The sequence below is a fragment of the Magallana gigas genome, chromosome 1 (genome assembly GCF_963853765.1).
Source record: "Magallana gigas chromosome 1, xbMagGiga1.1, whole genome shotgun sequence".
NCBI lineage: Eukaryota > Metazoa > Mollusca > Bivalvia > Ostreida > Ostreidae > Magallana > Magallana gigas.
In genome coordinates this window covers 43,367,171-43,379,123 of record NC_088853.1, presented here as the reverse complement: position 1 = coordinate 43,379,123, position 11,953 = coordinate 43,367,171, and the positions used below count along the sequence as shown (strand labels likewise).

The window sequence follows — 11,953 nt, the reverse complement described above, 5'->3', positions numbered from 1 at the left end:
TTTCTATCACAATTGTACAACAATAAACATGTTTCTATGTCGTAAAACCCTTACTGTTGTTAGGATCTTCATCTTCGTTCAAAGGCTGCCTTTGTTGTGAACGGAGCTCCTTTACTGCGTTGCTAAAACAAGTTATATATTACAGGGCGTGCCTGCTTTTTTAAAAGGTGTACACCGTTTACACTGGCACTGGTGTAGCGCGTTAGTGTACCCCAGGTATACAACTTCTTACACCGAGTGAAAGGCATGTGTTGTTGGGTGTATATTGCAGGTGAATGTTATGATTAGAAATTTGACACATAATAGACGTAACAATAGAATTGTCTTTTCTATAAATGCCATTACATTTGCAATGTGTTTATTTCATTTCAATTATATGATGAAAAAGGCCAAAGAATATCGCTGAACTTTAGATCATTTTTTTTTTAAACTGCATCCTTTTCCAATATTTTTTTATTGAACTTCTCTAAGTGCACGTGGTATACAATAAAAAAAATACATCTGGGTACACTCAGTTAGGCTATATCAAGCACGCCCATATGGCGATAGAAGGTTAAATGTAGGTTCTCCTGAGTTTAACTGAATCGGTGGTTTTGATACCTGTGCACGTAATATGAATGTAAAATTTATATTTAAACTACCAACATCTTATTTGATTTAAATGGTAAGGAAAGTTAAAAACATATTTCATTTATATTAGACATTTTTTTTAAAATTATCGTATGTGGTCATGCTGTATTGAAAATTAACAACGTAATTAAGGATGGATTCTTTTCATCATTTTTTTACCTCAAGTGGGTCTCCATATATATGAACATGTCGTAAAATTCAAACTGTTGCAATTCACAATGAAGCAACATTAATAATTATGAATATATTTCATTTCACAAAATAATAATTTATTAAATGTGTTGAGACCAAGAAAAAGGAAAATTATGTCGTTTACGACATGCCGTAGTCGGCGCGAATAATAACGAAAACAAATGGAGAGGGGGAGGCCGAGATTGAGGGGTCGTTTTGTGTCAAAACGACGGGAACGCAAATACGACTCCATAAAAAGGGGGATTCGACAGAGATGGGAGAACACAAAAATAGCCGAGACACATAGCTATTCTAAAATCGCTTCCACCAATGAAACAATTGAGTCAGACGACTGTCACTCCGTTGACAATGTTCCAGTAGATCTCGAAGAGGTTGAGATTGTTTACACTGAAAATGTAAGTTCTAACAGCTTATATATTAAATATTTATGAGAAAAATGATATTTACGCATTCTATGTTCACTAGTATCATAACATACACATTGCAAACTCTAACATCGCTCACACTGTATTTGTTGAACATATACCGGTATATCGCCAATGCACAGGCAGACGACAGAGATAGCGTCATTTTTGTTGTTCTCTAAATAGATTGCAATATGTAACACATACCATGTTTATTTCTCTCTGTTAAATTTATAAAAAGGTTAGAGTTATCCAAATTATTCCAAGAGAAAACGATCAGAGAATAATTTCCCACTGTTTACACTTAATCATGAAATATGGCGGCCCATACGTATAAAAAATATGGCATTATACCCCCCCCCCCAATAAATCATACAATACTTTGTATATATTAAACGTCTTAGGTGTATATTTCAAAGTCACAGAGATACAAAAAAAAATAATTTACAATTTTTATGATGAGATTAGTAATATTAAAAGATTAAATTTAACTTTTTATAAATTTATTCCTTGTTTGTTATATACCCCCCCCCCTCTTTAAATTTTATAATCACAAAACTTTAACTTGCACAGTAGAACATTTCTTATATAGAATTTCCTTAAGTTAATAAGAGATTTGTATTAAGATGAAGTAAAAAAAAAAGATAAATTTGAAATTTTTATTTACTATTAAAATTGTCTTAATCTTTTTCATTTTTCTTTTTCAAATTTAAGTCAGGTCGCATAAGTTTATTTTTTAAGGTATAGCAATATGAATTTTAAAAGTTTAAACCTTCACTAATACACAATAATGATGAATATCATACGTCAGTATTTTAAATTCACATACATCATTATACCTATAAGTATATATCAAAAGAAATATGCATACAATGAAGAATTTGAAGGAAAAAAATGACAAAATACAACATGGTAAAAAATGAATTTTAACCAAGATCAGAGTTTTTGCATAAAGAAATTTGACGATTTGACGAAAACAGGATTTTTTTTATCAATTAAGGTAATAGACTCCCCTCGTCTTGAAAAGGACTGGAGATGTGGCCGTAGGTTGATTGAGCTTGGGGTACTTGCTGATGGCTTGTCTGCCTGCAAGAAATGTGACTTACCCATACAACTTTCCCACTGCCAAGGAATAACAAACTTTGGTCTTTCAGCTATGCTCAAAATACCTTGCATGAATTCTGCTTGCAAAATGATCAACAATGTTCCAACAGGAAAAAGGTATAAACAAATTTGGGATGCCAATACAAAGTTAGCAGCAGGTCAGTATATTCAATGTACTTTGAATGAATAAAAATTGACAAACATTCAAAACAATAATGATAACTAAGTTTAAAATAATGAAAATTGTATTCAAATGAATATTATATTAAATAATTAATAGTAATGGTATGTATTTTATTATTGGATTATTTTTCTTGTCATGTTCTGACAGCTGTACAACACACTGGGATAGGCTTTGACCAGATAAGTGGAGAGTAGAGATTGGAAAAGCTACAGAATGTACTGCTTCCTTATCGATGCAAGAAGCTCTAGAAGAAGAAGTTATGGCAACAAACATGTAAATTTTATAATTCATGCACTTAAAATTGATATCATATAGGCATATGGTCATAAGTAATTAGAAATAAGTCTGAATTGCCCCCCCCCCACCCCCCAACCCATGTAACTACAAGAGCATAATATAAATTCTGAGTTTTAAACAGAGATACATTTTACAAAAACATAAAATGATATTATACCGGGTATATTTATGGCTGTTGAATTATTAAGAAATGTTTATTATATATATTATATCTTCCCACAAAAAGAAACAGTCATCCAGCATAAGTGTCAGTGTAGATGGGGCTTGGCAAAAGCGCGGAAGTGGCCGATCATATGATAGCCTTACAGGTTATACAATTATGGAGTCTTTACGATTATCATCTGGTTTGATATTCAAAAATAAATGACTGGGTCAAATGTATTATTTATATCATACCTGTATTTGTAATTGATTATCGCTTTTTTCATACAAAAATAAAGTATGTATTTTTTCAATTTATTTTTTGATAAATATATTATACTTGATTATGTAAATATTTTATTATTTATTTGAAAGTTTATATATAAGTTGATATATGTTATATACATACATGTACTATAAAGAACTTTACAGATTAAATATGTCATTCCTTGTAGATGTGAATTATCTATGTTATTAAAATGCAATATGATTTTTTATAGCCAAAATTTAAGAACACTGATTTTCATCTAAATTCATGTCTAGGCCATTGCTCAATGATGGGTGTAGAAACAGGGAAAGTCATCGATTACAGTGTCCGTAGTAAAACATGCAAGATTTGTGAGAATGCGGAAAGGAAAAATACACCACCTGCTCCACATGAATGTACAAGAAATTGGACAGGTAATGTCACTTAGAAAACTTCGACAAAATAATTTAATTCATGCCAATATTTACAAGCATACCTGCAGAAAAAATTAAGCAATGTAAAATACTTTACATTAAAATCCTATTCTCTTTCTAAATTCTAAGGAAAAAGAGATATATTATACTTTTTAAGGAAAAAAAGTTTTTTTGATATTAAAAAAGAATGTTATATTTACAGGAAGCTCAAAGTCCATTGAGCCAGATATGATAGTGGAGATGGTAGGAAGGACACTGGAGAAATGAGTAAGGGTGAAAGGACTGGTTGGGGATGACGACACAACTGCTATCACGCGAATCAACAAAGAATTAGATCCAAATATCCAGAAACAGTCAGTCAAGAACCATGTAAAAAAAACATTGCAAATTCCCTGTACAATCATCAAAAAACGCATAAAAGCCTCTCCACTAAAATTATAAGATACATTCAGAAGTGCTTCAACTATATGGTTTCTCAGAACCAGGGTAGCCCAAGTGGAATTGAAAAAGGCCTGACTGCTTTGTCCTTTCATCCCTTTGATAATCACAAAGAATGTGATAAACTTTGGTATCACCATAAAAGAGACCCAATCAGAAAGTTTACATCCCTCCCTTATGGTCGACCATTGGATAATAAAGCTCTGCAGCAAGACCTGGAAGGCATTTTTAACAAATTAAAGAAGCATTCACAGAAATTAGCCAATCTTGGAAGCACGCAACCAAACGAAAGTTTTAATAAAACTGTGGCATCCAAAGCTCCAAAAAATCGCCTCCTCAGCAGAACAATAACCTACAGGGTAGCAGCAAGTGTAGCACAAACAAATATTGGTCAAGGCTATCTGGTGCAGGCAAGCAAAATTTGCATTATATTTAAAATTAGGCTTTGATTACTTTCTGTTTGAATATATATGTATATACTAGTGCAAGAATTGGAACTATGAATTTAGCAATTCAGTCTTTTTAAAATACGTCCCTGTTTGTATCAATAGGTCAACAAGAAGATTGGCATTTCCCCGGGAACCTATACAAGGAGGCTAGCTGCTCTCAAAGACAGAATAAATAGACGGAAAAAAGCCATGTCGATATCCAAAGAAGCAAAAAGAAAAAGACTGCACCTGAAAGCAGAGAGGTTTGAATGAAATATACCTTACCATTACTATAATGTTAATGTAATTGATTTTTTTTACAAATAGAGGTTGCGTAAAGATACGCTAATGCATGCATGCCAACCAGTATCGAGACTTAATATGATGACAGTGAAATAATATTTTATGCTGACAATTTTATGATGAACAGTTTACATATACGGTATACTCTTAATAATAAGTGATAATCTGATCATACCTGAATTCACATACAGTATAGATTTTTTTTATTCATAGAAAGCAAATGACAGCAGCAAGGGAGATTAGAGAGGGTCCTACTTGTACCTATTGCTCAGAAATTGCCTTGCAGACCCCTACTGGTATTGGTGAAATACCACCTTTGAGTAAACCGTCCTTTCAGCCGTTTGAAAATTTAGGCATTTACCAGCATGTCTACTTTGACCTTGAAACAACAGGGCTAGGTTTGTACTGCGTTTTTGCATAAACACAAAAACAAGTACACAAGAATTTCAAGTACATGCAGTTTAATATAACATCTTTTCAGCATGCGATTCTAATCAATGTCTTTTACCATACTGAAATGATGTCCCATATCGAACGTTATTTTATTGTCTGGATGATATGCTTTGAATACATGTAACAAGATTGTACTGCTGTAAAGTTAAATTATATATATATATATATATATATATATATATATATATATATATATATATATATATATATATATATATATATATATATATATATTTATATATATATATATATGTGTGTGTGTGTGTGTGTGTGTGTGTATATATATATATATATATATATATATATATATATATATATATATATATATATATATTGGTTAACTAATTTTATAAAATAATGGTAGATCATGAAACTGACATGCTTTGTCAACTGTAACCATTGTTTAAACCTTTCAGCCAGAAGCTCACACATCACACAAATTGCTGTTGTGTGTGGATCAGACAGATTTTCCCAGTACATTTTACCAAATATCCCAATCACAGACAAAGCTACTGAAGTTATTGAGTTATTGATGGGAAAATGTTTCATGATGATAAAGAAGTGGATGCTGTACACTTGGTGGCTGCTGTTGATGCACTTTTGAATTTCTTCACAAAATTCCAGTCAAAAGTTGTTTTAGTTGGACATAATGTCAAGTCTTTTGACTGCCATATTTTTCTGAACTCTCTGCAAAATTGTGGTAAAACACAAGAAATTGGTAACTGTGTTGCAGGGTTTGTTGACACATACAACTTTCCCACTGCCAAGGAATAACAAACTTTGGTCTTTCAGCTATGCTCAAAATACCTTGCATGAATTCTGCTTGCAAAATGATCAACAATGTTCCAACAGGAAAAAGGTATAAACAAATTTGGGATGCCAATACAAAGTTAGCAGCAGGTCAGTATATTCAATGTACTTTGAATGAATAAAAATTGACAAACATTCAAAACAATAATGATAATTAAGTTTAAAATAATGAAAATTGTATTCAAATGAATATTATATTAAATAATTAATAGTAATGGTATGAATTTTATTATTGGATTATTTTTCTTGTCATGTTCTGACAGCTGTACAACACACTGGGATAGGCTTTGACCAGATAAGTGGAGAGTAGAGATTGGAAAAGCTACAGAATGTACTGCTTCCTTATCGATGCAAGAAGCTCTAGAAGAAGAAGTTATGGCAACAAACATGTAAATTTTATAATTCATGCACTTAAAATTGATATCATATAGGCATATGGTCATAAGTAATTAGAAATAAGTCTGAATTGCCCCCCCCCCCTACCCCCCAACCCATGTAACTACAAGAGCATAATATAAATTCTGAGTTTTAAACAGAGATACATTTTACAAAAACATAAAATGATATTATACCGGGTATATCTATGGCTGTTGAATTATTAAGAAATGTTTATTATATATATTATATCTTCCCACAAAAAGAAACAGTCATCCAGCATAAGTGTCAGTGTAGATGGGGCTTGGCAAAAGCGCGGAAGTGGCCGATCATATGATAGCCTTACAGGTTATACAATTATGGAGTCTTTACGATTATCATCTGGTTTGATATTCAAAAATAAATGACTGGGTCAAATGTATTATTTATATCATACCTGTATTTGTAATTGATTATCGCTTTTTTCATACAAAAATAAAGTATGTATTTTTTCAATTTATTTTTTGATAAATATATTATACTTGATTATGTAAATATTTTATTATTTATTTGAAAGTTTATATATAAGTTGATATATGTTATATACATACATGTACTATAAAGAACTTTACAGTTTAAATATGTCATTCCTTGTAGATGTGAATTATCTATGTTATTAAAATGCAATATGATTTTTTATAGCCAAAATTTAAGAACACTGATTTTCATCTAAATTCATGTCTAGGCCATTGCTCAATGATGGGTGTAGAAACAGGGAAAGTCATCGATTACAGTGTCCGTAGTAAAACATGCAAGATTTGTGAGAATGCGGAAAGGAAAAATACACCACCTGCTCCACATGAATGTACAAGAAATTGGACAGGTAATGTCACTTAGAAAACTTCGACAAAATAATTTAATTCATGCCAATATTTACAAGCATACCTGCAGAAAAAATTAAGCAATGTAAAATACTTTACATTAAAATCCTATTCTCTTTCTAGATTCTAAGGAAAAAGAGATATATTATACTTTTTAAGGAAAAAAAGTTTTTTTGATATTAAAAAAGAATGTTATATTTACAGGAAGCTCAAAGTCCATTGAGCCAGATATGATAGTGGAGATGGTAGGAAGGATACTGGAGAAATGAGTAAGGGTGAAAGGACTGGTTGGGGATGACGACACAACTGCTATCACGCGAATCAACAAAGAATTAGATCCAAATATCCAGAAACAGTCAGTCAAGAACCATGTAAAAAAAACATTGCAAATTCCCTGTACAATCATCAAAAAACGCATAAAAGCCTCTCCACTAAAATTATAAGATACATTCAGAAGTGCTTCAACTATATGGTTTCTCAGAACCAGGGTAGCCCAAGTGGAATTGAAAAAGGCCTGACTGCTTTGTCCTTTCATCCCTTTGATAATCACAAAGAATGTGATAAACTTTGGTATCACCATAAAAGAGACCCAATCAGAAAGTTTACATCCCTCCCTTATGGTCGACCATTGGATAATAAAGCTCTGCAGCAAGACCTGGAAGGCATTTTTAACAAATTAAAGAAGCATTCACAGAAATTAGCCAATCTTGGAAGCACGCAACCAAACGAAAGTTTTAATAAAACTGTGGCATCCAAAGCTCCAAAAAATCGCCTCCTCAGCAGAACAATAACCTACAGGGTAGCAGCAAGTGTAGCACAAACAAATATTGGTCAAGGCTATCTGGTGCAGGCAAGCAAAATTTGCATTATATTTAAAATTAGGCTTTGATTACTTTCTGTTTGAATATATATGTATATACTAGTGCAAGAATTGGAACTATGAATTTAGCAATTCAGTCTTTTTAAAATACGTCCCTGTTTGTATCAATAGGTCAACAAGAAGATTGGCATTTCCCCGGGAACCTATACAAGGAGGCTAGCTGCTCTCAAAGACAGAGTAAATAGACGGAAAAAAGCCATGTCGATATCCAAAGAAGCAAAAAGAAAAAGACTGCACCTGAAAGCAGAGAGGTTTGAATGAAATATACCTTACCATTACTATAATGTTAATGTAATTGATTTTTTTTACAAATAGAGGTTGCGTAAAGATACGCTAATGCATGCATGCCAACCAGTATCGAGACTTAATATGATGACAGTGAAATAATATTTTATGCTGACAATTTTATGATGAACAGTTTACATATACGGTATACTCTTAATAATAAGTGATAATCTGATCATACCTGAATTCACATACAGTATAGATTTTTTTTATTCATAGAAAGCAAATGACAGCAGCAAGGGAGATTAGAGAGGGTCCTACTTGTACCTATTGCTCAGAAATTGCCTTGCAGACCCCTACTGGTATTGGTGAAATACCACCTTTGAGTAAACCGTCCTTTCAGCCGTTTGAAAATTTAGGCATTTACCAGCACGTCTACTTTGACCTTGAAACAACAGGGCTAGGTTTGTACTGCGTTTTTGCATAAACACAAAAACAAGTACACAAGAATTTCAAGTACATGCAGTTTAATATAACATCTTTTCAGCATGCGATTCTAATTAATGTCTTTTACCATACTGAAATGATGTCCCATATCGAACGTTATTTTATTGTCTGGATGATATGCTTTGAATACATGTAACAAGATTGTACTGCTGTAAAGTTAAATTATATATATATATATATATATATATATATATATATATATATATATATATATATATATATATATATATATATATATATATATATATATATATATGTGTGTGTGTGTGTGTGTGTGTGTGTGTGTGTGTGTGTATATATATATATATATATATATATATATATATATTGGTTAACTAATTTTATAAAATAATGGTAGATCATGAAACTGACATGCTTTGTCAACTGTAACCATTGTTTAAACCTTTCAGCCAGAAGCTCACACATCACACAAATTGCTGCTGTGTGTGGATCAGACAGATTTTCCCAGTACATTTTACCAAATATCCCAATCACAGATGATGATGATAATAATAATAATGATGATAAAGAAGTGGATGCTGTACACTTGGTGGCTGCTGTTGATGCACTTTTGAATTTCTTCACAAAATTCCAGTCAAAAGTTGTTTTAGTTGGACATAATGTCAAGTCTTTTGACTGCCATATTTTTCTGAACTCTCTGCAAAATTGTGGTAAAACACAAGAAATTGGTAACTGTGTTGCAGGGTTTGTTGACACATACAACTTTCCCACTGCCAAGGAATAACAAACTTTGGTCTTTCAGCTATGCTCAAAATACCTTGCATGAATTCTGCTTGCAAAATGATCAACAATGTTCCAACAGGAAAAAGGTATAAACAAATTTGGGATGCCAATACAAAGTTAGCAGCAGGTCAGTATATTCAATGTACTTTGAATGAATAAAAATTGACAAACATTCAAAACAATAATGATAATTAAGTTTAAAATAATGAAAATTGTATTCAAATGAATATTATATTAAATAATTAATAGTAATGGTATGTATTTTATTATTGGATTATTTTTCTTGTCATGTTCTGACAGCTGTACAACACACTGGGATAGGCTTTGACCAGATAAGTGGAGAGTAGAGATTGGAAAAGCTACAGAATGTACTGCTTCCTTATCGATGCAAGAAGCTCTAGAAGAAGAAGTTATGGCAACAAACATGTAAATTTTATTATTCATGCACTTAAAATTGATATCATATAGGCATATGGTCATAAGTAATTAGAAATAAGTCTGAATTGCCCCCCCCGCCAACCCATGTAACTACAAGAGCATAATATAAATTCTGAGTTTTAAACAGAGATACATTTTACAAAAACATAAAATGATATTATACCGGGTATATCTATGGCTGTTGAATTATTAAGAAATGTTTATTATACATATTATATCTTCCCACAAAAAGAAACAGTCATCCAGCATAAGTGTCAGTGTAGATGGGGCTTGGCAAAAGCGCGGAAGTGGCCGATCATATGATAGCCTTACAGGTTATATTATGCAATTATGGAGTCTTTACGATTATCATCTGGTTTGATATTCAAAAATAAATGACTGGGTCAAATGTATTATTTATATCATACCTGTATTTGTAATTGATTATCGCTTTTTTCATACAAAAATAAAGTATGAATTTTTTAAATTTATTTTTTGATAAATATATTATACTTGATTATGTAAATATTTTATTATTTATTTGAAAGTTTATATATAAGTTGATATATGTTATATACATACATGTACTATAAAGAACTTTACAGTTTAAATATGTCATTCCTTGTAGATGTGAATTATCTATGTTATTAAAATGCAATATGATTTTTTATAGCCAAAATTTAAGAACACTGATCTTCATCTAAATTCATGTCTAGGCCATTGCTCAATGATGGGTGTAGAAACAGGGAAAGTCATCGATTACAGTGTCCGTAGTAAAACATGCAAGATTTGTGAGAATGCGGAAAGGAAAAATACACCACCTGCTCCACATGAATGTACAAGAAATTGGACAGGTATGTCACTTAGAAAACTTCGACAAAATAATTTAATTCATGCCAATATTTACAAGCATACCTGCAGAAAAATTTAAGCAATGTAAAATACTTTACATTAAAATCCTATTCTCTTTCTGAATTCTAAGGAAAAAGAGATATATTATACTTTTTAAGGAAAAAAAGTTTTTTTGATATTAAAAAAGAATGTTATATTTACAGGAAGCTCAAAGTCCATGGAGCCAGATATGATAGTGGAGATGGTAGGAAGGACACTGGGGAAAGGAGTAAGGATGAAAGGACTGGTTGGGGATGACGACACAACTGCTATCACGCGAATCAACAAAGAATTAGATCCAAATATCCAGAAACAGTCAGTCAAGAACCATGTAAAAAAAACATTGCAAATTCCCTGTACAATCACCAAAAAACGCATAAAAGCCTCTCCACTAAAATTATAAGATACATTCAGAAGTGCTTCAACTATATGGTTTCTCAGAACCAGGGTAGCCCAAGTGGAATTGAAAAAGGCCTGACTGCTTTGTCCTTTCATCCCTTTGATAATCACAAAGAATGTGATAAACTTTGGTATCACCATAAAAGAGACCCAATCAGAAAGTTTACATCCCTCCCTTATGGTCGACCATTGGATAATAAAGCTCTGCAGCAAGACCTGGAAGGCATTTTTAACAAATTAAAGAAGCATTCACAGAAATTAGCCAATCTTGGAAGCACGCAACCAAACGAAAGTTTTAATAAAACTGTGGCATCCAAAGCTCCAAAAAATCGCCTCTTCAGCAGAACAATAACCTACAGGGTAGCAGCAAGTGTAGCACAAACAAATATTGGTCAAGGCTATCTGGTGCAGGCAAGCAAAATTTGCATTATATTTAAAATTAGGCTTTGATTACTTTCTGTTTGAATATATATGTATATACGAGTGCAAGAATTGGAACTATGAATTTAGCAATTCAGTCTTTATAAATTACGTCCCTGTTTATATCAATAGGTCAACAAGAAGATTGGCATTTCCCCGGGAACCTATAC

The 11,953-nt window shown here is 32.0% G+C and overlaps 2 long non-coding RNA genes across 3 annotated transcripts; both read left to right on the top strand.

The window, feature by feature from the left end:
- Positions 1–6,668: 6,668 nt before the first annotated feature.
- On the top strand, positions 6,669–7,620 carry LOC136273818 (uncharacterized). Of its 2 annotated transcripts, none has more exons than XR_010712075.1 (3): positions 6,669–6,788; positions 7,165–7,302; positions 7,505–7,620. It is a non-coding gene; the product is annotated as an uncharacterized lncRNA (long non-coding RNA). The 2 variants fall into 2 exon arrangements; XR_010712074.1 differs by having other exon boundaries at positions 6,705–6,788; positions 7,122–7,302.
- A 2,691-nt stretch (positions 7,621–10,311) lies between these two features.
- Positions 10,312–11,241, top strand: LOC136273817 (uncharacterized). Its single transcript, XR_010712073.1, has 3 exons — positions 10,312–10,408; positions 10,790–10,927; positions 11,129–11,241. It is a non-coding gene; the product is annotated as an uncharacterized lncRNA (long non-coding RNA).
- The last annotated feature ends 712 nt before the right edge of the window (positions 11,242–11,953 follow it).